Genomic DNA, 21,061 nt, shown 5'->3' with positions numbered 1-21,061 from the left:
CACTACAGAGGCAAGGTCCGTGTTGTATTTCACAGTATCTTCTGCTCCTCTTCCTTCCCTGAATTCGGCAGGCGACATGCACAGAGTTCCAAGATGCTAGCTAGAGCTTCTTTTAGAAGGCCACTGCAGAGCAGTCTCGGTTTTCCATGTAGAATTCTGGGAACAGCTGCTGAACAAAAGATCTCCAAGGTCTAGCAAAAGCCCACCAAATCTGAGATACTCAAAAAATACAGTCTGAAAATCCAAGCTGAAAAAGAAAGCCAGGAAACCCAAGGAAAAATAATGGTGCCAGCTAAGCCATGGGTTTGCCTGGATATTTCATCCTTCACTTTCGCTGCATAAAGATATTGTCGCAAAAGGAAAGGATAAAAAAATCCTTCCAGTGAGAGCATATGGGTGTTCGCAATACAGCTCAAATGTCCAGAATATAGCAGCATTTTACCCTTCTGTACAGCTTTCATCAAAGAATTACAAAGCACTTCACCAACATTAATTAAATGACCCTCACAAAAAGCACTGCAGGTGAATATTATTATCCCCTTTTAATAGAAAGGGGAAGCAAGACAGAGAGGTTTAATGAATTGCCTACAGCCACACAAGAAGTTAATGGCCAGCAGGTGTAGATTCTGGGAGTTCAGTTTTCTAGTTACCAGCTCCAGCCACAGAAATGTCAGAGTTTTGCAAAGCACAGCTTCAGAGCTATTAACATCAAATGCCTGCATGCCTTTTTAAAAAACCCACCTGTATTCTTCTGATCGTGTCACAACCTATCTTGAAAAATGAGTGTTATTTACTCGACAGTTCCCTAAAGATCCTTTTTCCCCCACAAACTATTGTATAAATTTGTGTTCAGACACTTTTTTAAAATGTGAATTATTCACTTGATTGGCCATAAATAGGTTCTCCTAAAGTACCTCAATACGGAACTGTTATCATCAATACAAGGCAGACTAATAAAAAATATGGAAAAAATTAACTGCAGCTGGATTTTCCAAAAAGGTTGGGTAACAACTACTAAAAAACATGTGTAGTTAAGAAAGGGTAATGAAACCTCATGCTGAGAGAAGAAGCTGGTTGGATTAAAAGGGCCAGGAAGTAATCCTCCCCTATGTAGCACTGGACAGTCAGGTAAGGCTTTGATTGTCACAGGCGTCTAAGGGAATTAGGCACCAACTCCTATTAAATTGGGGATCTAAGGGAGCTAGGCACCCAGTCCCCATTGAATTAGGGGTTTTCAAAGGTACCTAAAAATGCAAATCAACACCTATTTTCAAAAGTACCTTGACTCCCCGTTGGAAATAGGCACCTAACCTGCTTAGGTGCTTTTGAAAACCCCACTCGGGGCCTGTCTGCATATTTAGGTGCCTAAATACCTTTGGAAATCTGGCCCTAGAAGCCTGGCTCCCTGAGTGTCCTCTGAAAATCCTAGGAAAAACTGCATACTGAAGTAGGGTTATTCAATGTAATTTGCAAGCATTGTCACTAGGGCTGGTGCTAGCTAAGAAACTCAGATCCGGGGCCAGAACCCTAACAATTCTGGGCATCCAAAGCTGACTCATCTCTAGTTTGTGATGCTTGTGCTGGATAAGTGGCTACGGGGTTTGACTGCAAAGCTGAAGAGTGGGGGGTTTGAATCTTGTTTGATCGCACACTGAAAGGCCCCGTCCAGTTCACCCTGCTGCAAAATGGGTACCTGACTCACTGGGTTAGGACAGTCAAAGGGGCAGGATGTGAGGCAGATCACATCATTCCCTTGCTCACCGGTGTCTATGAAAGTGATGGGCCTTAGCTGTGGCAGTCTGGTAAGCCATTGGCTGGAGGAACTTTGACTCAACTGACCCAGCGGGGTAATTCTCGTTAGTCACTCCCTTCAAACATAAGATGCGGTCCCTGATGCTCGGGAAGAAACTGTTTGATATCTAGACAAACGTAATATTTTGTAGCTAGGGCAAAAGCTCTGGAGTGAATCTAGTTTAGAGGTTTTTAAGCTATGGCTTGACAAAGCCCTGGCTGGGATGATTTAGCTGAGGTTAGTCCTGCTTTGAGCAGGGGGTTGGACTAGATGACCTGCTGAGGTCCCTTCCAACTCTATGATTCTATGATACAGTCTTTATGGGAAATTCCAGCAGACTCCATTAGAATCTTCCTCTACTGGCCACTACTGATTTCTTCCAGCCCCTCTTGGTTTCTACAGGTGGACCAGTAGCCCAACAGACTCTTCAAAATCAGGCAACCATCTGGAACCAGTAAGGTGGCAGCCTAAAATATTCACCTGGAATATCCACAAGGGGTTCTCTCTTAGCGAGAGGCATCTATTCCATTCTGTTCAGGTTCTTCCACCACACTCAGTACTGAAGTATCTGAGGATCTTCCAGCAGTTTCATTAAGCAGTGTGACTAGCATCTGCCATGTATTGGTCATTCTCTTATCCTCTCCCCATGGGAGAAGAATGTGAAGCAGTGTCTTATTTTCATTGGGTGGGTTTTTGGTATGGTTTTTTTTGGGGGGGGTCTTTCCCCCACCCCTCATCTGTATGCTCATTCCATGTTTTGATTAAAGTAGTATCTTACTCTGAGTGTTACTATTTATCTATTGGTTTTGCATAGTACCCAACTCTGTAGAGTCAAAGCACTTCCCAGGTAAAATAGGTTGACATGGGACAATTGGGAAAAATCTTTGGGGAATTCAGGACTCTTACGATCTTCTCCTATCACTCTCTGGTCTATCTATAAAGCTATGCCAGTAGCGGAGTCCTCCTAAATCACATCCTACTTTTTAGAAACGTTACAGTGAATGCTTTCCACAAACTTGTAACTTTCTTTCGACACAAACCAGGAGCCAGGGTGGTTTCCCATACACCGTCTCAACAAACAGCGCACCATCACAGCCCCCACTTAAATGAAGTGCTTAGGCATCTTTGATGGAAGAAGCTTGTACCATGAATAATTGAGACACATCCTGACGGTTTTCTGAAACAAAGGAATGCATTAAGTCTGTCTGCATGACACAACATTCCAAGTTTTCAAACACGTACAGCGACTGAAGCGAAATAATAATCTCTGGTAATTAAGATCAGCCAGTCAAGAGTAGGCGATTAAGCTTCTGAGATAGCGAATCATCTGCTTTATACAGGTTCTTTCCCCATCATAGCGTTTTCCACAACAGTGCCCAGTGGTGAGATAGGATCTGAATGCAGATAGATCCTCCCATACTGGTTAAACTGCCATTCAGGCCCCTTTGCACTGGCCCAAAACAACTGGTTTTGAGGTTTGAAAAGGTTTGTTGGACTGCACTCTCACATGCACCTGGGACACTTTGTGGGCTAGTGGGATGAGAAGTGGAGTCAGGTTCAGAACACCTTGGTTCTGTCTCTGGCAAAGTGTTGGTGTGTGACCCACTGTTCTGTAAGCACTTTGAGATCTCTGTATAAAAACACTATGGGCCAGATTCTGACCCGTCTTGGGGACATCTTTGTCCCAGTGCAAAGTGGCCTGCAAGCCAGTTTAACCAGTATGGGAGGCTCCATCTGCATCCCTTAATCCTGAAATTTCTCATAACCTGATGCATGCTAGTGTCTTGCCAAGAATCTCCAAGTGCTCTCCAGACATTAATCCTCACTGCACTCTGCTGTGAGGCAGGTATGGTCGGAGTTATTTGCCCCAGCACCAGAGGAGTGGCACCTTCTCCTGGTGGATAAATTATGCCAACTTGGTCTGCCTTATATAGCGGTAGAGTGGGTCTAAACAGGCCTCAGGGAGCCTGAGTAGAGGGGAGGAGACTAAATTAATGAAAGGAGCCTAACAATGCACCTGATGCCTCATCTCTGAATCTGGCCCCAGCCACGGTAGGAGTTTCATTAATTTCAGTGAGGCCAGGAGTTCACTCCAAGTGACTGAAGACAGGCTCCCCAAAAATGGAGGCATTCTTAATGATAGGCTGTCTTTGAAAATTTGGCCCAGAGTCCCTTGATACAGGTGACACAGCAAGTCTGAGGTAGACAGTGGGATATAACCAGGAGGCCGGACTCCCATTCCGCTGGGCTATCCTTGGGGCATTCAAAGTAAAATGCAACGGAGATGCAAATCCAAAGGTCCTTGCTGATTGCTTCATTCAAAATAGGAAGCTACAGATGGACACTGCTTGTGGCAAGAATAGAAATTCATCCCATCATCCTGATAGTCTTATAAGACTGAAGGGTTATATCATTTGTCAGTGCAGCCTATAAATATTAACAAATTAATCCTCACAGGTGGGTAGGTGGAGCCCAGGGCATTATGCACCTGGCCTCAACTTCTTAGCCCTGACTGAGGCAGTGCAAAACCATCAGACCAGCTGAGGACTCCTCAGATAGAAAGGAACCCTTGAGTGGTGCAGAACTAATGTAGCTGACCCTGTGTGACCTGCTTCCCCAATCCCCCACATAGAGGGCATGCTGGAGTTCGGGGGTTGGGGAAGGATGGATTCCCAGATTTTATACTGGTGCAGCAGTCCCTGGGACCACTGCACCTATAGGCTGCTCTAAATCAGCCCGGGGGCTCTTTCTGTCCCATGATCAGGGTAGTGGGAATGTGGCATAGAGCCTCTGTTACCCACTGCTGTTCCCAGCTGTGCTGAGTGTAAGCTTGGTGCAGCTGAGAATCCGGCCCAGGGAGTACAGAATTGGGGTTAACATTTAAAGTTTCTGCTCAGCATCCCCTAGTTCTTTTGTCAATAAGTAATATCTCAACTCAGCCCCATTTACAGGACTAAAGGTGTCTCCTAAATGTGACCCCAGAACATCAAAGGCCCAAACTTGGGATCTGACACCCCAGCTGACATCTTTATGCTTAGAGATGTCACCACCATGTTAAAGAATCCGGAATCAGCACTTAATTGGCTGTTTTGTTCCTGAATGAAGCAGACTAGACAACAGATCTTTTTATGACTGTCAATACTGAAAGCTTCTGTTGCTTAGAACAAAAGCAAAGATCTATTTATATCAGTAAACTAAGTAGTGAGAACTTCAGAGACACATGAATAAGAATGAAGCAGGAATTTGTATCAAGATGCTATTTTTACAGCCATTATTTTTATAAACTACCATACCACGGTATCTTTTAAATAAAAAAAAAAAACAGATAAATGAGAAATGATTTCACAAATGTTAATGAATCAATGGATTCCCACTTAGACTCCTACCCCACAAACACTTTTGCATGGGCCTAATTCAGAGTATGTGCTGAAATGCTTTGATAAATCAGTGCCTTGATCCGGAACCTTCAAGCATGAATGCATGTGCTCAATTTTACACATGCAAGCAGTCTCAATAATTTCACCGGGCCACTTGTGTGCATAACTTAAGTGCATTAAGAGTTTGCAGAGTTGATGTGGAGAAAAGTGGGCTCACCACTACAGCAGCCCCTCATACCTGGGCGTTGCGTGGCAACCTTTCCTCCCCTAGAGCCTGCCGCTACCAGTCACTCAGGTCCTGGGGTGGTCCACCTCTTCTCATCACTCAGCCCACTGGTCATGTCAGGTTCAGTCCACTCCTCCTGGGATAACAAAGCACGACAGTCCAATGTCCTTACAAAAGGCCTTTGACCCTGACTCTGGGCTCCTCATTCTTCTTTCAGGGCTCTCAGTCTCTGAGAGACCACACCACCTTCCCCAGTGGTTGGTAGGGGAACCCCGGCCTATCCATTATACTGGGTTCTAGTCCAGAGACCCTGTAACCATTAGCCCAGGTCAGTCTACTCCATCAGACTCCTTACTACTGCCTCTCTGGCTGTCTTTCTACTGCTGGATGTCTTCATACTGTGGCCTATCAGAAGGCCTCTCCCGCAGTCTAAATTCACCCTTCTCTCAGGCCAGGATTTGTAGGGTTCCCCTCTGGGATCTCCCAGTAAATTTCAAACCAATTGTATAAACTTAACCCAACTTCGACCCACCTCAGGCTTGACTTCCATCCCTCCTAAGTTCTCCTTGCTCTGCTCTGCTCTTCCACTGAACGTCTCCCTGGGCTCTCTCCCCTGGAGTCCAGCTACAGCCATTTTATCAGGGCCCCTCACCACCAGAGCCTGCTCCACACCCAGTGGCTGCTCCAGATCTCTCCTGGCCCCTTGCCAGATTCCTCTTAATTAATTCTTGGTCAGGATGGGCTTATTACAACAATCTGTAACTCATTAATGCCCCCTGCTGTTTTTGTCCTGTGACTGGAGAGGTCTTAATGAACTACTTCACCTTGACTGGTCTCTTAGAATATATGTTAAGTGCTGATGCTAAACCATCTGTTCCACTCCTATTTAGCTGTGATGTTCTAGGTATGTCTATGCTTCAGTGTAAGCCCAGGGTTCATGGTGTGTGTTAGGGAACACAGCATCTACATTGTATTTTAACCCTAGATTACAAATTTTCTGACCTGTGCTCTAACCTAGGGCGCTGGTGTCCAACTGAAGTGTGCAGACCTGAGTCAAAGTAACCATATCTCAAAGGGCTTAGCGCCCTCCCCCTACTCTAGCCATGGGTGAAAACTTTGCTGCCCCCACTGCCGGGAAGCCCCCCGCTACCAGGAAGCAGCTCGCTTTGCAAAAGGTTTGAACTGGTCGCAGTGTCCCATGGGGGGGTCTGCAGACCCGTCTCCCACTCTCCCCCACTCCCCGTTGGTGGTGGCAGCAGCAGTGCCCCACAGAGGGAGGGTCTGTGGGCCCATTTCCTGCTCTCCCCCTGCTGTGAGGGCAGTGGGGGAGGTTTCATGAGGGGTTCTGGTCCCCACGGCTCCCTCCTTGCACCCAGCGCAGGGGCGAGGAGGCCTGGAGTACACCCTGGCTGCCTATGTAAGGGGGCAGCTCCTCTGAGTAGGGCCTGGATGGCACCCAGGGGCATGGAACCCCCCTACTCGGTACACCACTGTGCATCATACATTGCTTCCACACCTGGCAACGACAGCAACCTTGCAACTTGATGTTGTTTGCTGACCCTCCCCAAACTGCAGGGTAAACACCGTGTTGGTGTAGAGTACTGCAGGAAAACACTGTACCAGTGTAGAATGGGCAGCGTCACTCGTCAGGGAAAGGGTCAGGTAACCCTAAATTGTCCTGTGCTGGAATACTCATCCCAGGGAGACACTTGGGCATATTTCCTAGAGGGAGTCAGGTGGACAAAGAGGAACTCAAACGCCGTTGTCCAGAACTCGGGGGCAGAGGGGGAGTTAACAAATGGTGGAAATATTTCTGGTACCACCAGAAAGGTCTTGCACGTGTCCTATCCCGAGCATCGGCAGATGCAATGGTAACATTGTAGGGAAAGAAATCCCAGAATGATGGGCACCATCGGCCGGTCAGTAATATCCAAACATACCACCAGTCTGAGCAACAACAAGCAGCCAGTAGACCATAAACTCTAACGACTCGAATCCTGACCCTTCAAAGCCGCCCAGGTAACTGAGATCGCAGTAAGGAGATTGCCTCATTCAGCAGAGACTGGAATGATCAGGTTAAAAGGTGAGGATCTCAGCGCAGCGCAGGAGAACCTCAGAAGCCAACGGATCACGCCCGCTAAACAAGCGCCTTATGGTCCGTCATCTCAAATACAGCATGGTGACAGGAGCCGCAGGCAGTTGGTTTTGAAATGGACTCTCTGCTTCTTTCTTTTCCAGTATCAGGGAATAAAAGATGTTTTTATTATAATTATTATTATTTTTAGGCAGGATATAAATGTTAATCCAACTCCCCACAGCTGCCTGGAAACTAATATATATGTATCTAAGTGCCAGTGCAAACTCTCCGTGAATACAAACCGAGGCTTGGTGAGACTTTTCGACGTATCCCAAGGGAAAATAAGCCTGAGCTAAATGCATTTATTCCATTCGGCATCATTATGTCCCAACAGGATTTTGCATTTAAATGCGTTCAAGATGGCACCTAGGTCATCAGAATCCTTGTTGACCTTGGAGAGGCAGAGTGTGTCAATCCTGGCTCAGTGGGGTGCTTTCAAATCTCTCTGCTGCTTATTACAGATACAGTGTGCATCGCTTTATGACTCCTGGCATGAATAATGTGGAGTTACCCAAAATACAGTTGTCATGGGAACAGTTTTGCAGTGACAGGAAGGTGAGTGGAAAAAGACTGCCCCCAGAAGAGGCCGGGGACAGTGTTGATCCATCTGGGAACAGGTCTGCATGTTTTGGAGGGGAGCCAGTGTTAAGCATTGGCCCTACGCCTTCCCAAAGCACAAAGTAATGTGAGATGACAACGAAAGTCCTAGTTCTGGGTAAACCCAGCATTCCTCTTCCCTTCCCATCACATAGTAAGTGCCTCACCCCAGGGCCCCAAGGCCTATGCTGGCTGCCAGTAAGTTCCCAGGTGGCGTTTGAAAGGTTGTTTTTATCATATGACCCCCTGAATTATTTGGGACCCAAGAGATGCACCTTTCTCCCCCTGTAGTGCTACCGTGGAGTTGCTCAGGTTGGAGACCCTCTGTTAATATAGGACGTTCAACCAAGGTTGAGATGGGTACGAATACGCTTTAGATAAGTACTTAGGAGAGTGAAACCACCAAAACAATGATGTTTGCTTGTCATTTGTGCACTGCCTTCCCAACATACCTACCTACCACTAAATGAGGGGACAACTCCAACCTGCTCTTGGTCATTTCCCAGACAGCATCAATGAAACATCACCACTTGACAGTGCTGGTCTGCTAACAGTGCATAGCAGTGAGCAGAAATGGTCAAACAATGCATTACGGGATTCCTTCTGCAGCTAGCTAATTGTTTGCAATTCTATCCTGATTGTCTTCAGAAGTGTGTGTTATCTGTAAGTATTCACTGAATATTTTGGAAAGGGTTTTTTTTTTTTTTGACTAAGGGTTCCTGAGCTGCTTATGTAGATTATTTGTTGTATGTGGTTGGTTGTCTAAGTCACAGAATATTGCTTCTAGTCCTTGACTGCATAGCTGAAATGTGTAAAGCAGAAGAGTAGCAAATAATGCTCTTTCTGGTATGACTTTTCAGATGAATAATCATTTGTGCTAAAATTCATGTAACTTTTGGGATTTGTGGTCATTTTTCTGACTATCCAGATATTGCCTGAATTCCTGTGAATAACAATCCCACATCATCAGCTGTGGCAAACCAAATTCAGCACTTAATTGCAAAAATATTCAAGAACGAGAATATTTGCTCCTCAGTTGGCTCCACTGTCACAGATACCGGATTGCTCCAGCATGAGTAATCAACAGGATATGAACCCAGAACTTTAAACACTGCATCACATATCACTGAAGCTAAAGGAGTAAATCTACCAGCCAGCATATTGCTAACACTTAGTAGGCCAGTACATGGGGATCTTTGCAGTGTTCCTGTAAGGGTAAGAATCTCATCTTAACTATATATATATATATTTTTTTATTCTCAAGGTTTTCAGCTGTGACCTATTTCTTTTTGTGCAGCATCTTCACAATGCTGATCAGGAAACTGCTGTCCACATCTGCAATTTATTAGAGGATTGGAAAGCTTCTGGACGTACTTAGAGTTGAATTATACGATCCTTGTGAGCATCGACTCTCAAAGGCAGAGGTCTGCCCAGCTTAGATGAATGGTTCTTTCTCTCTCCGGAATGTAAACCCCAGGGATGACCCTTGCAATCATGCTGTGATTAGCTAGTTGTTTTATCATGGGCTTATTTGAGGGAAAAGTCATAGTCTGATCCAGGTGAAAGGGGCAGAAGTCATAGACAGCTCCAGAAATTTAGGCTGGGGATTTTCAGAAGAACTTAAAGGAGTTAGGTGTCTAATTCCTATCGAATTTCTATATCATTTGGGTGACTAACTCCTTTAGGTTCCTTTTAAAAACACCAGCCCTTAAAATTACATATGGGTGCAACTAAAGCAGTTGACCTGTAGAGCTCGATGTGTAAGCTTGAGACTGAACTATACACACGACTGTGAAAAGCTGTGTTCAGTCCCTGAGATCAGTTACTTCATCTCTTTGCGGTTTACTACTCCACCAGTTAAAATAAGAGTGATTATCTTTTCCTGCTTTGCAGGGTTGTTGTGGCAAGGAATTCTTTAGTGTATGAGTTGCTCAAATGCAGCAGTAATGGGACCACAGAAATAGATAGCATATGTAAACAACATGTTTTAAGAGGAAATATCCTAGATGTGGACGGACATAGGCATTACTGGAGAAATGCAACCAACTCCGTAGTGCAAGACAACAGCTGCTCTAAAAATGCACAGTTGCACTACACATTGGTTCTTACAGTCAGAAGAATAGCATATTCCTGTAAAGCTACAGAGGATATTTACTGGGGCAGAGTGTAATTACCTGCATTGGCATTTGGCCAGAATGCCAGGGTTAACATCCCTACAGAGAAATGCCTCCTTCCATCCTCAAGAGTTCTTGATATCTTTTTTTATTTATGTATTTAGTTATTTATTGTGTCGGTGCACAGACATTCTGATGTGAATTTCCATTGCTGGATGGCTGCTGAGAATGTCAATTCAGGGTTGAGCTGCATATGCAGTGGCATCATACACCATGAAGCAGGGAAGCAATGAATCCTGCTCTCTCTATCTCCGGGGCAGACTGGAATGTTGGGTACCATTCTCCAGGCTCCTCATTAATGGCAAAGATAGTGACAAGCTGAAGAGAGTTCAGAGAAGAGTAACTGAAAGGCTGGACAGATGGATGTATTCGATTAAAGAAATGGAATGGGGATAGCTTGCCTAAGAGAGGATGGTGCAGGGACATGAAAACTATCGGAAGGCTGTAAACACGGAGGATGAAATCCTCACCCCAGTGAAGTCAACGGCAAAACTCTTATTGATGCCAGTGGTGCCAGGACTTCACCCCAATGAGGGAGAGGAATTATTTAGGCCGTGTGTACACTTGGAGCTTGGGGTGTGATTTCAAGTGTGAGCAGATATACTAGACATACTATACACTCATGGAGATAGCGTGCTAAAAAGAGTAGTGTCGCTGAGATAGCACAGGCAGCAGGAGTGGGAAAAGGGAGTATAATTATATGAGATGAAATTAAGAAATGGAAAATATAGGCTAAATATAAAGAGTTTTCTGTGCTGCAAGGACAGGCACAATAGATAGATGTTCTTGACTGTGAGATTTGGCACAGACAGTCCCCAAAGGCTGTGTTGGAAGTCCCGTCTCTTGCATCATTTAGAACCAGCCTTTTCAAAAGTCCAAAGAATATATACTGTAGAGAACAGTCCCCCATGAGCTGGGAGAAGAATGAGACATGAGCTAATAGGCCATTTCCATCTCTATGACTCAGTGCTGATTTAGATGGATGATGGTTGTCTAGAGAATCACCAAAACCACTTCTCAGTGCTTCTAGGAGGTCTCTTGTCTGAACCCTGCCCCATCTTAATTTATGAGATCTAACAGGCTCACAGCACCAGGTGGCATTATTGCTGGGTGCCCAAGGCTCCTTTGAATTTATCCAGAGATCTCTTTAATATGGAAGGTCAGACCTTCTTGTGAAATTTCTGGCTTTGGATGGGATAATACAGGGAAAACTGCTTCTGCTTCTAGTCCTGGACATAAACAGGCAGTGCAAAGGCTATGTGCAGCCTATTTCCTCTCCTAACCTCAAAGGATATGTGGGATTAATTGAGCTCATATTTTGGGTCAGATCCTATTATTTGTAGGACAATAGAACCTAGAGGTCCCAACTGAGATCATAGCCCCATTGTGTTAGATGTAGTACACACACAGGGAGAGACCATTTACACTCTAAATATTCAATGTTTGCCAAGCATGAGGCGGCGACCAGATGTGAAGTATCTTTCCCAAGGTCATGCAGCACGTGAATGGCAGAGTTGGGAAAGAGAACCAAGGTCTGCTAACACCCAGTTAAGTGCTCTATCCACTAGTTGAGGCTATCTCCTCTCTGATTGTGAAGATAATTACTGTATTATCTGAACTGGTTTATCCATCCTAATAATAATCATACCACAAAGCCAATATGGGCTGTCATATAATGAATGGCCATGCAGTACTTATGTGAACTTGGCCAAGCAAGACCTCCTCTTGTACTGTGTTCAGGTATGTATATTTTCTTTGAAACAGTGGTGCTATTATTCTCATAGGGCTATGAGTTATTATTCCATAGCCGCCCAGATACATCATTGCAAACATTAGTCTGAGCGTGGTTGACTAGGACAGTTCATCTCTAGAAGTTCAACATTGTGGACCAAACAATCCTGGGCTTTTAGCACTGCTATGCTTTCATTACTCACTGCAAATGAGTGAACAACAAGCGAAAGCCTCTTCCTTTCCTTGGGGCATTACAGTAGACTGGCAAAGATAGCCAGGCAATATATTACATGACACATTGCTTGACTTAAGGAGCTATCTCCTGTAGGTCCTCATAAGTTATTCATGATTCGTTACTCATGCTGGGTTGAAAATTGAGAAAAAGCCACTAAGTAATGGGAAATGCATATTTATTCAAGACTAAACTGATCTGTTTGAGACACAAGGCTGCAGATAACACGCCAGGGAGAGACGGTATGTTTTAAAGGCAAAACAGAAAATAGCACAGAGAGACCTCTGTGCCAATCAGGGACCTCCTTAAGCAAGTAAACAAATTACTTGAGAGGTAAAGTCTGTCACTCTCGCATCCCCAGGTGTGGAAAAGGGGGTTGTGTCAGCTTGATTTCTGGACCTTCCCCTCCACGGTGGGAGAAGATTACATCAGAATGTGCTTTCACTTCCATCCATTTCTTCTGTCTAATGACCATGATCCTTGGTTGGGCCCAGATCAGCAGCTGGTGTAAATTGGTACCGTTCCATTAAAGCCAATGGAGTGATGAAAACGTATGTCCAGCTGAGTGTGTGGCATGTAGTGTTTCATTAAATTCAAATTGCTCCACCCAGCGTTTCTGATAAATATTATGAGTCTTTTTATTTTTTCTTTCTCAAATGTCAAGTAGATCTTTTACACAGCATCTCTTAAGAAGATAAAGGGGATTAAAGGATCATTTTATCCTGTTTAAAGTTAGCTCCGAGATGATGGGAGTAAACAGACATTTTAGAGCTGAGATTAATGCCCTTTTTCTTCTTATTTCCTGCCACCTCTTTCTTTTTCTTCTTCCTAGCTCTGGAAACAAATTCTGTTGAGATTTCCCTTTCCTAGATGTATTAACTTTGGTGGATGTCATGATTGCATTAAAAAAACCTAATCCCTTTTCTGCTCCTCCCCCCAAAATCAGGTGTCAATATTACACCCAAGTTTAAATTGGGTTGTCAATCCTCACTTTGATCTTATGGCAAGAAGATGGGGCTGGAGGCAGATGGGTGCTATGGCTGGCAGAGGAAATTGTCTTTGTGCCTCGCTCAGAGAAGGAAGGTGACTGCGTATTGGCAGCAGAACAATGGAATTAATGAATGTTTCAAAGGAAAGCTGAGACCTTTGCATATAAATCAGAAAATAAAGCTTTGGACTGGAGATAGGAATGTTACAACCAGCTGGCAGGGAATCACTTGTTAACCTTGAATGAGGAATGGTCAGCTCACCCTTAATATTTAAAATTATTATATTTAATGGAAGTGAATTTATTGCTGGTGAAAGGTTCTGGGTTGCTAGCCCTGGAAACTGATATCCCTTATTTATGAACAAAAGAGGCCTGGAAGGAGAAATTACTCCCACATACTATCCACATGCCTGAACCCTGACCCAGAAGGAGCACGAGGAAGAGGGCAGTTCAGCCTCTGATGGGCCATCCAATTCCTAGAGGTCTCTCCACTGAGATCACGGACCAGAAAGCTGCTTAGGCCTTAATCCTGCGAGGTGCTGATCATTGTGGCCTTGATTCAGCAAAACATTTAAGCCCATGCTTAATTTTAAACATGGGAGTATCCTCATGGACGAATGTGCTTGAGCATTTTGCTGGGTTCAGGGCCTGAGGGGTCAACCCCCCACAGAGGCAGCCTGAGAAATTGCTTCCCTACACACCTTAACCGCTTTGCAGGGTCACTCCCTTAGCACCAACATGGGCCTGCACACAATAGAAATCAGACTGCGATCTATCACTTCCTTTCACACGGACCCTCAGGCTGCTGTCAGAGAACGCTCCAGTTTCGCCATTATTGATGAGGGTTAGGAGTGAATTGGTAACCTGAAGATACAGCAGTAGAGAGCACATTACCAACCATCCATTTGCCTAAACACTGCTTCTTTGTGGTGAGAGTTCACCTTTTTCTTGGGACCTAGTCATCTCTTGCAATCGTATAGTATTATGTGACATCACAGGCTCTCGTTGTGGAGATGCTTATGATGTCACAGAGGAGGACGACTTTGGGTAAGGAGAAAGCAGGAGGAGTAGATGAAACAAGGTAAATCCCCCAATGATCTCAATGGACTCTGCATCATCAGGCCCATTATCCCCAGCAGTAACAACAACACTTGAACCAAGGGAAGTAAGATCCAAACTCCCCACCGGCATCTGCGAGTCGAGCTGGGTTCCTTCCTTCTTGTGCATCGTCACCTTTAACCCACACCCAGCCTGAGGTGTATCATCAGGGTACTGTGTGCAGAAAAACAGAGACCTTGAAAATACTTTGCCACACTCTGCAGCGTCAATGTCTCTGCTTTGAGGTTGTGTTGAATATTTACGTAAATGCTAAGGATTTCCAGTACGGCACCAACATCAGTTTCAACTCTATCACAGCCAAACCCTGGGCTTGCACTAGAAAGGAGGATTGTAGCTGTCATTCTGTGTTCAGCATGCCATGCCCTTAAGTGGAAGAAGTCTACCTGTCTGCCTGCGGGGAGCAACACTGCATGGGGAGAGAGGCACGCTCTGCTTTCACTGTCTCCCGTGGAGAGTTTTAAATTAGTTCGTACTTAGTTTGTTCCCCTTAATCTAAAATAAAAGACAATGAGACTGAAAGGGCTTGTTTTGCTCTTTGTCTGGGAAACATAACGAGAAGAAACAATTACTCAGGAAGGAAGCACATTTCACTTTCAGGCTTTATTACAAGCGACGGGAAAAAATAACTGGCTTTTGAGACATAGGTGAAAATACTTTGACAGCATCCCTTTTAAACAGCTACCTTTGTGTTTAAGATGCAGTAATTAGTTTAGTTCTAATACTCCAGACAGTGAAATCTTTACCAACCACAGAGAGAGCTGGATGAACTTGCAAAGCTGTTCTATAGACACACCTTCAATTATTTTCTTGGAGGAGTCCCTCTTAAAGGGTTTCACTGCTGTCCGCATGTAGTGGCTTGGTAACTAGAGGATAAAAGCATCCTACTGCTACCATCTAATGGAGTTATTCCTTTAGCTCAAAAGGTAGAAGTGCGGTGCTGAAAAGCATGGTCTTGAACCCTGCTGACCCCCATCCTGTCACTTGAGCAGTAGACATTCAGATGCTTGGGATGCGTTTCCTCTAATAGGGGCAGTAATTAACACCCTGGCTAAATATGTATCACCTTCATCTTTAATAAATGGTTCAAAGACAACAGCCTTCTACTGCTGCAGCTAAGGGAGTTATTAACACTGATTGTTAAACAGATGGAAGAGGGACCCAATAAATAACAATATCCACTTTCCACTAGGGAGGAAGAACTAACACCCACAGCCATTTCTTTTCACCTCACTGGCAAAATGATTGTCAAAGGAAAAATAGCATCTCCGGCTTATCAACCCACGGAGACACGCTGAGCTTCATGCAGCCCTTCTCTAAGTGAAGCAGGAAGGAGGGAAAGTCACAAGTACACAGCAGCACATTGATTCCTGCAGCCTGAAGCCTGGCAGATAAAGACTTTAGGAACAGGTTCAGAAAAATAACTTGGACACAAATTATCTCAGACAAGGCAGCACTGCAAACAGTGATGGATTTTCACCCGATCCCAGCTGGTGGATTCAGTGTATTTTGTTGTGAGTGACACCTCTATGAAAACTGCAGGTGTTTGTCATGGGAAAAAAATAAAGTAGGGTGGGCTGATAGTGTGGAAAAAAGAAGGCTGGTTTAGCAGTTAAGATGGAGTCCCTGCTCTTCCACAGACTCACTGTGAGACCTTGGGCAAATTACTTAGTTTCTTTGTGCTTCAGTTCCCCATCTGTAAGATGGGGCAGTAGTACTTCATAGGAGAGTGGTGAAAGATTTTGAGGTGCTCAGATACTGCAGTAATGTTGGCCAAGTAAGTACCATAGACAGAGAAGTATAATGCAATATATATATATACACACGGTATTTGTTTTACTGTAGTGCTTAGTGGTCCTCCCTACCAGGATCAGTACCTCAGTGTGCTAGGTGCTGTACAAACATATATAAAGAGACACTCCCTGACTAAAGAGCTTACAATATAGGCAGACAATACCGTAAAAAGGAAACATTATTATTTGTTTTACACATGGAAACTGAGGCCCAGAATGACTAAGACCCTGATTTAGCAACACACAAAATTATGTGAGTTCTTAAATCCAGCTCTGTTGGGAAAAGGACTTAAACCATGTTTTAGTCTCATTGACTTCCATGGGACTTAGGCACATGCTTACAAACTTTGGAGCTTAAGTGGCTTCCCCAGGGTCACACAGGAAGTCTGACAGAGTGAGGAATTGAGCCCAGATGTTCTGAATCCAGTCCAGTGCCTCAACTGCATAATGACCCTTTGGTTTATAGCAGAGCTTAGTACTGTTTGCCTAGCACCATAGACGTAGAGGGAGATCCATAAAACAAAGAAAGGCAGATTCTGTGCTCAGAAGGTTTTATAATTCAAGTTAAATCAGGAAAAAAGGAAAAGACAATGACACAAGTAAGGAACAGGAAGGAGCCGGGATAATTAATAGTGAGGACAATCAAACGATAAATCATTCAGGAAATTAGTATACGAATTTAGTCTAGGCAGCTATAGATTTTTAACTTAATTGTGTTGATTTAATTCGAGCGATAGTAGGCCTTATTTGCAAAGGAACTGCAGCACCTTTTGGCTTCAGTGCAATACATGAGAGCTCAGCACTTCTGAACATCGGGCCTCTAGTTTATACGCAATGGTTTTGAGAATGGACTTTTTTTTTTTTTGGAAGGGAGATGCTGATTTGTCAAACCTGAACATGTTGGCAGGAAATTTAAGCTAATTGTAGTTTAAAAAAAAAAAAAAATAAGTGAAAGTTTGCTGTTGAAACAAAACATTTAGAAAATGTGAAAATCAAATGTTTTAGTTGACCCAAAACATTTTTTTTTTCAGATCGTCAGAGCGTGAACATTTTTATGATTTCAACTTTCTGTCCCAAATCAGGATGGGAAAATATTTCAAACTCTCAAAAAACTCTGGCATGGGAAAATCATTTCCTGCCTACCTCCAGCTGGGAAGTGAGCATATGGGGAGGTATGAAAAAAAAAAAAGGACAATGCAAAGATGGAGAAGAAGTCCAAAAAGCAGATCTTATTAGACCTTTGGACCCCACTCCCACCCCATGGCATGAGGGTGAGGTTGTGTCTGAGTTGTGGGTTTGGAACCATCCATAGCTTATACATGTATATATAATAATGTGTGTGTAATATGTATAGGACACACACATGTGTAGAATTAAGAACTTAACCTCTTCATTATCTTGCAGTCACTAGTCCCTTGATCAGCTCTCTTGCACTACTTCTTTCATAGCAGTTTAGTGTTATGTAGGACACAATAAGGACGCAAGCATCAAATTACTCTGCCACACGCCTGTAAACTTCAGCCATGCAGATAGATTTTAACTCATAACACCGGATCAAGGAGGTCCTATGCAACAGGTCACTTGTACGTAATTGGAAAATTCTTTAATACCACATTGATTGATTTCTTTATTACCCTTTGATGAAGTTTAATACAATAAACAGAATCGATCCCCGGGGCTCAGCGCTTTGCGCCTGATGGGAGTAGGCTGGCGTCTAAAATTGAATTACAGTTATTGTTCCGCTTGTAGTATTTTTTATGTCTCATTATGACAGATGGCTCTCTAAATGATAGCAGATTTGTATTTCATTAGGACACTTAGTCAAAAGATCAATAGTGCCTCGGTCCACCTTTGCGATAATACATATACGGACCGTGCTGGCTGCAAGGAACCAAATAAGATTTAGCTAGTATTGGGTACACAGCCAACATATGTTTTATTTGTAATAATATCTCATTGATTTAAAAAACCAAAAAAACACAGTGCTGCAAACCCGGCAGCTTTTATTGTCACTCTTTATCTTTCTCTGTGCGCTGGTGAGATTCGCATTTTTCTCAGGGTGCATGGTGGAGAAGGAAGAGAAACTCAGAAATGGTGACTTTCTGACTGGCGGATTGGTCTACAATCTCCAGAGCCTCCTAGTGGTCTATTTCAGTGTGACTCCCAAAAAGAGACTCATTCCCCCTACAGTGGGGAATATTTTTCCTATTTAAAAAACTGCAGCTTGAGTCTAACACACAAATGAAGAGGAGCCAGGAAGAGATAATGTATATCTTAGAAGGGAGGGAAAACATTCCAGCAAGGCTTTGTTTTCTTTAATGTATTCCCTCCGCTCCCTCCCTCTTCTGACTTCACCAGCATCGTTGATTCAATTCAGGAGTTACTTTCGAGTTACAGGCTATATTGATTGATTTGGGTTGTAATGGGTCTTTTCAGTGTAAGCAGTGGTGCATAAAAGATTGGTTTTAAACCTCCCCCTGATGGTGCATTGATTTAGTGTGATTAAATGTGGATATAAGGGTTTAGCTACGCATTGCCTGCTGCACAAAGATATGGGAGTTGGGGTGCGGGGGAGGGAGGTTGAAAATGGGTCTTTTGAAAGCATTGATAGCACATTAAGGTAAAATAATAATCTAAACCAAATGTACATGTATGCCAGCAGATTAACGATGTTCACAGTTCACTGAAGAATCCTAGATCTGGAGGGGAAAGGGGGAGGCATTCAATGGTAAAATGCTGCCTTCATGCTGCTGTGTGAGTTCTTACCAGGTCTGTCTTCCATATATAGTATCTGTCATTGTGAATGCTTCAGGACATGAAGATCTGTGTATAGCAAAAGTCTTATAGAGCATGTTTCTCTTAAGGTCGCCCCCACACAAACTCCACACCCATGGATATTTCCTGACTGCAGACAATTTAAGGCTACGTTGGACCAGGGCATGAATTCTATGCATTCTTTTCCTCTCGTGTCTCTCTCTTTAAAAAGTCATTTATTATTGCTATCATTATTTGTATCAGTCCCCCAATGGGGGATCAGAGCCCCTCATGCTAGCTGCAGCACACACACAAAAGTGCCCCAAACAGTTTAGCCAAATTTACTTTGCTCTTTTTGCCCACTAGTTCCGTGTGTGTGTGTTTGTGTGTGTGTGTAATTTTTAGAGCAATGGAATAGCAGTTGTGCACAGGTCCTATTCTCGACTCTGCCACTGAATTTCCATGAGCCCTTGGCCAAAGCACTCATCCCTCTCTGGCTCCTTTGTAAAAGGGATTTGGTAACATCACTTTGCTTCTCGACTGAGAGCTGACAGGCTCAGACACCACAGTGATGGGGACAGGAGAAAGAGACACGGGGATTAAAGTGGAAACAGGAGGGAGAGCTGTCAAACCACAAGCCAAGCACAAGGGGGAACACTCTGAAGAAGCACTGCCTACCCGGCCAGGGACAGGAAGGATGCTCTTTGCTGAATTAACCCCTGGCGGGAGAGATAAGTCAGGTTTCACCTCAAGGACCAAAACCTGGGTATCACTCTACAGTCCCAGGCTGTGCACTGCTAAGCTCCCTAGAAGCGGATGCAGAAATCTTCTCCAGCACAAACCTGGGGCGTATTTGCATCTCCAGGAAGGGGTGATGGATGAGAGGACCACAGAGCATCCTCCAACCACATCTGCCCCAGCCCTGTCACAAGACCCCACGGGAAACCCTCCACCTCTCCAAGGCACTGCAACCACCAGCGAGGAGGATTAATTGCCCTCACCGAATTATGTCCTGAATGCCGGATAATGCTCTATGAAAACAGGAGCTAACTGTTACGAGCTCAATGTACAAAACTGTCCACCGCAGGGCATTTGAAATTCACAATAACAACTTTGATTGATCCTGGAAAACCTATGAAAATGCTCTGTATTCTTGAGCACCATCTAGTATGTTATCTATTAGCAAACTATCTACATGTATTCTGATATCTCTTTTATAGAACACTATTGTAGCGCAAGTGTGCTGCTGCCAGAGCCCTGACTTTTGCATCTCACCGACACGGGTGTAAATCAGGAGTAACTCCATTGAAGACAGTGGTGTGACACTGGTATAGGGTTGATGTGAATGAAATCAGGATCAGGCCCCACGTTCTATACTTGTGCTCCATTTCAGAACCCTATCAGACTTCCTTTTAAAGAAAGAAAGAGAAAAATCACCTTCCAGTCTCACGAAGCATATTTTATGTTGAGGAGTGGTTACAGTTTTATGAATTGCAAAAATCATTTAAAAGTTTAGTATGACAAGAAAATCCACGCTGCCTCGCTGCCTGTGTCACTAAAACTCAGAGCGTGCGCTTTGCAAAAGCCATTAATGCTTCCTGTTAGACTGGAATCCTGCATTATATTTTCTAGGCCCGTCCCCATTCCTCCACACACATATTTCATCTTCAAATACTGTTTGGAGTGCGGGGGGAGGAGCATGTTTATTGAAGAAAAATGAACCAAATAAACACAAGCAGTTGATTTGCCATATATAGTATCTGTTCACTTTCCTTTACTTCTCTTTGTGTAAAGATAGTCCTAATCCACAGCGTCAAAAGCCTCCAGGTTAGAGAACTTTCAATTTGCCCCTGACTTGGCTTCATAAAGTCTCCTGTCCCCAACGTCCCTGATATAGATTGGACATTGAAAAACAATAAAGAATGTCAGCTTGACAAATACACATTACCTGCAGAGATTTCTACTTCAGCTTACAGGATGATTCCTCATCTTTATTGCACCTCTCCAGAGGGTCTCATATTTTACTCGATTGTCTTTGATTTGCTCCGACATTCTCCCCCACCTAGCGTAGAGTTGTATGATCAGCTGTATATTACTTATGTGCCCTGATTGGCTGTTTCCTCTCATCATCTGGAGTGCGTTAA

This window comes from Emydura macquarii, unplaced genomic scaffold, assembly GCF_026122565.2.
Source record: "Emydura macquarii macquarii isolate MOO-44397 ecotype Brisbane River unplaced genomic scaffold, CSIRO-AGI_Emac_v2 contig_3113, whole genome shotgun sequence".
NCBI lineage: Eukaryota > Metazoa > Chordata > Testudines > Chelidae > Emydura > Emydura macquarii.
The sequence above is the reverse complement of the archived record's forward strand: the minus strand, read 5'-3'. Positions refer to the sequence as shown.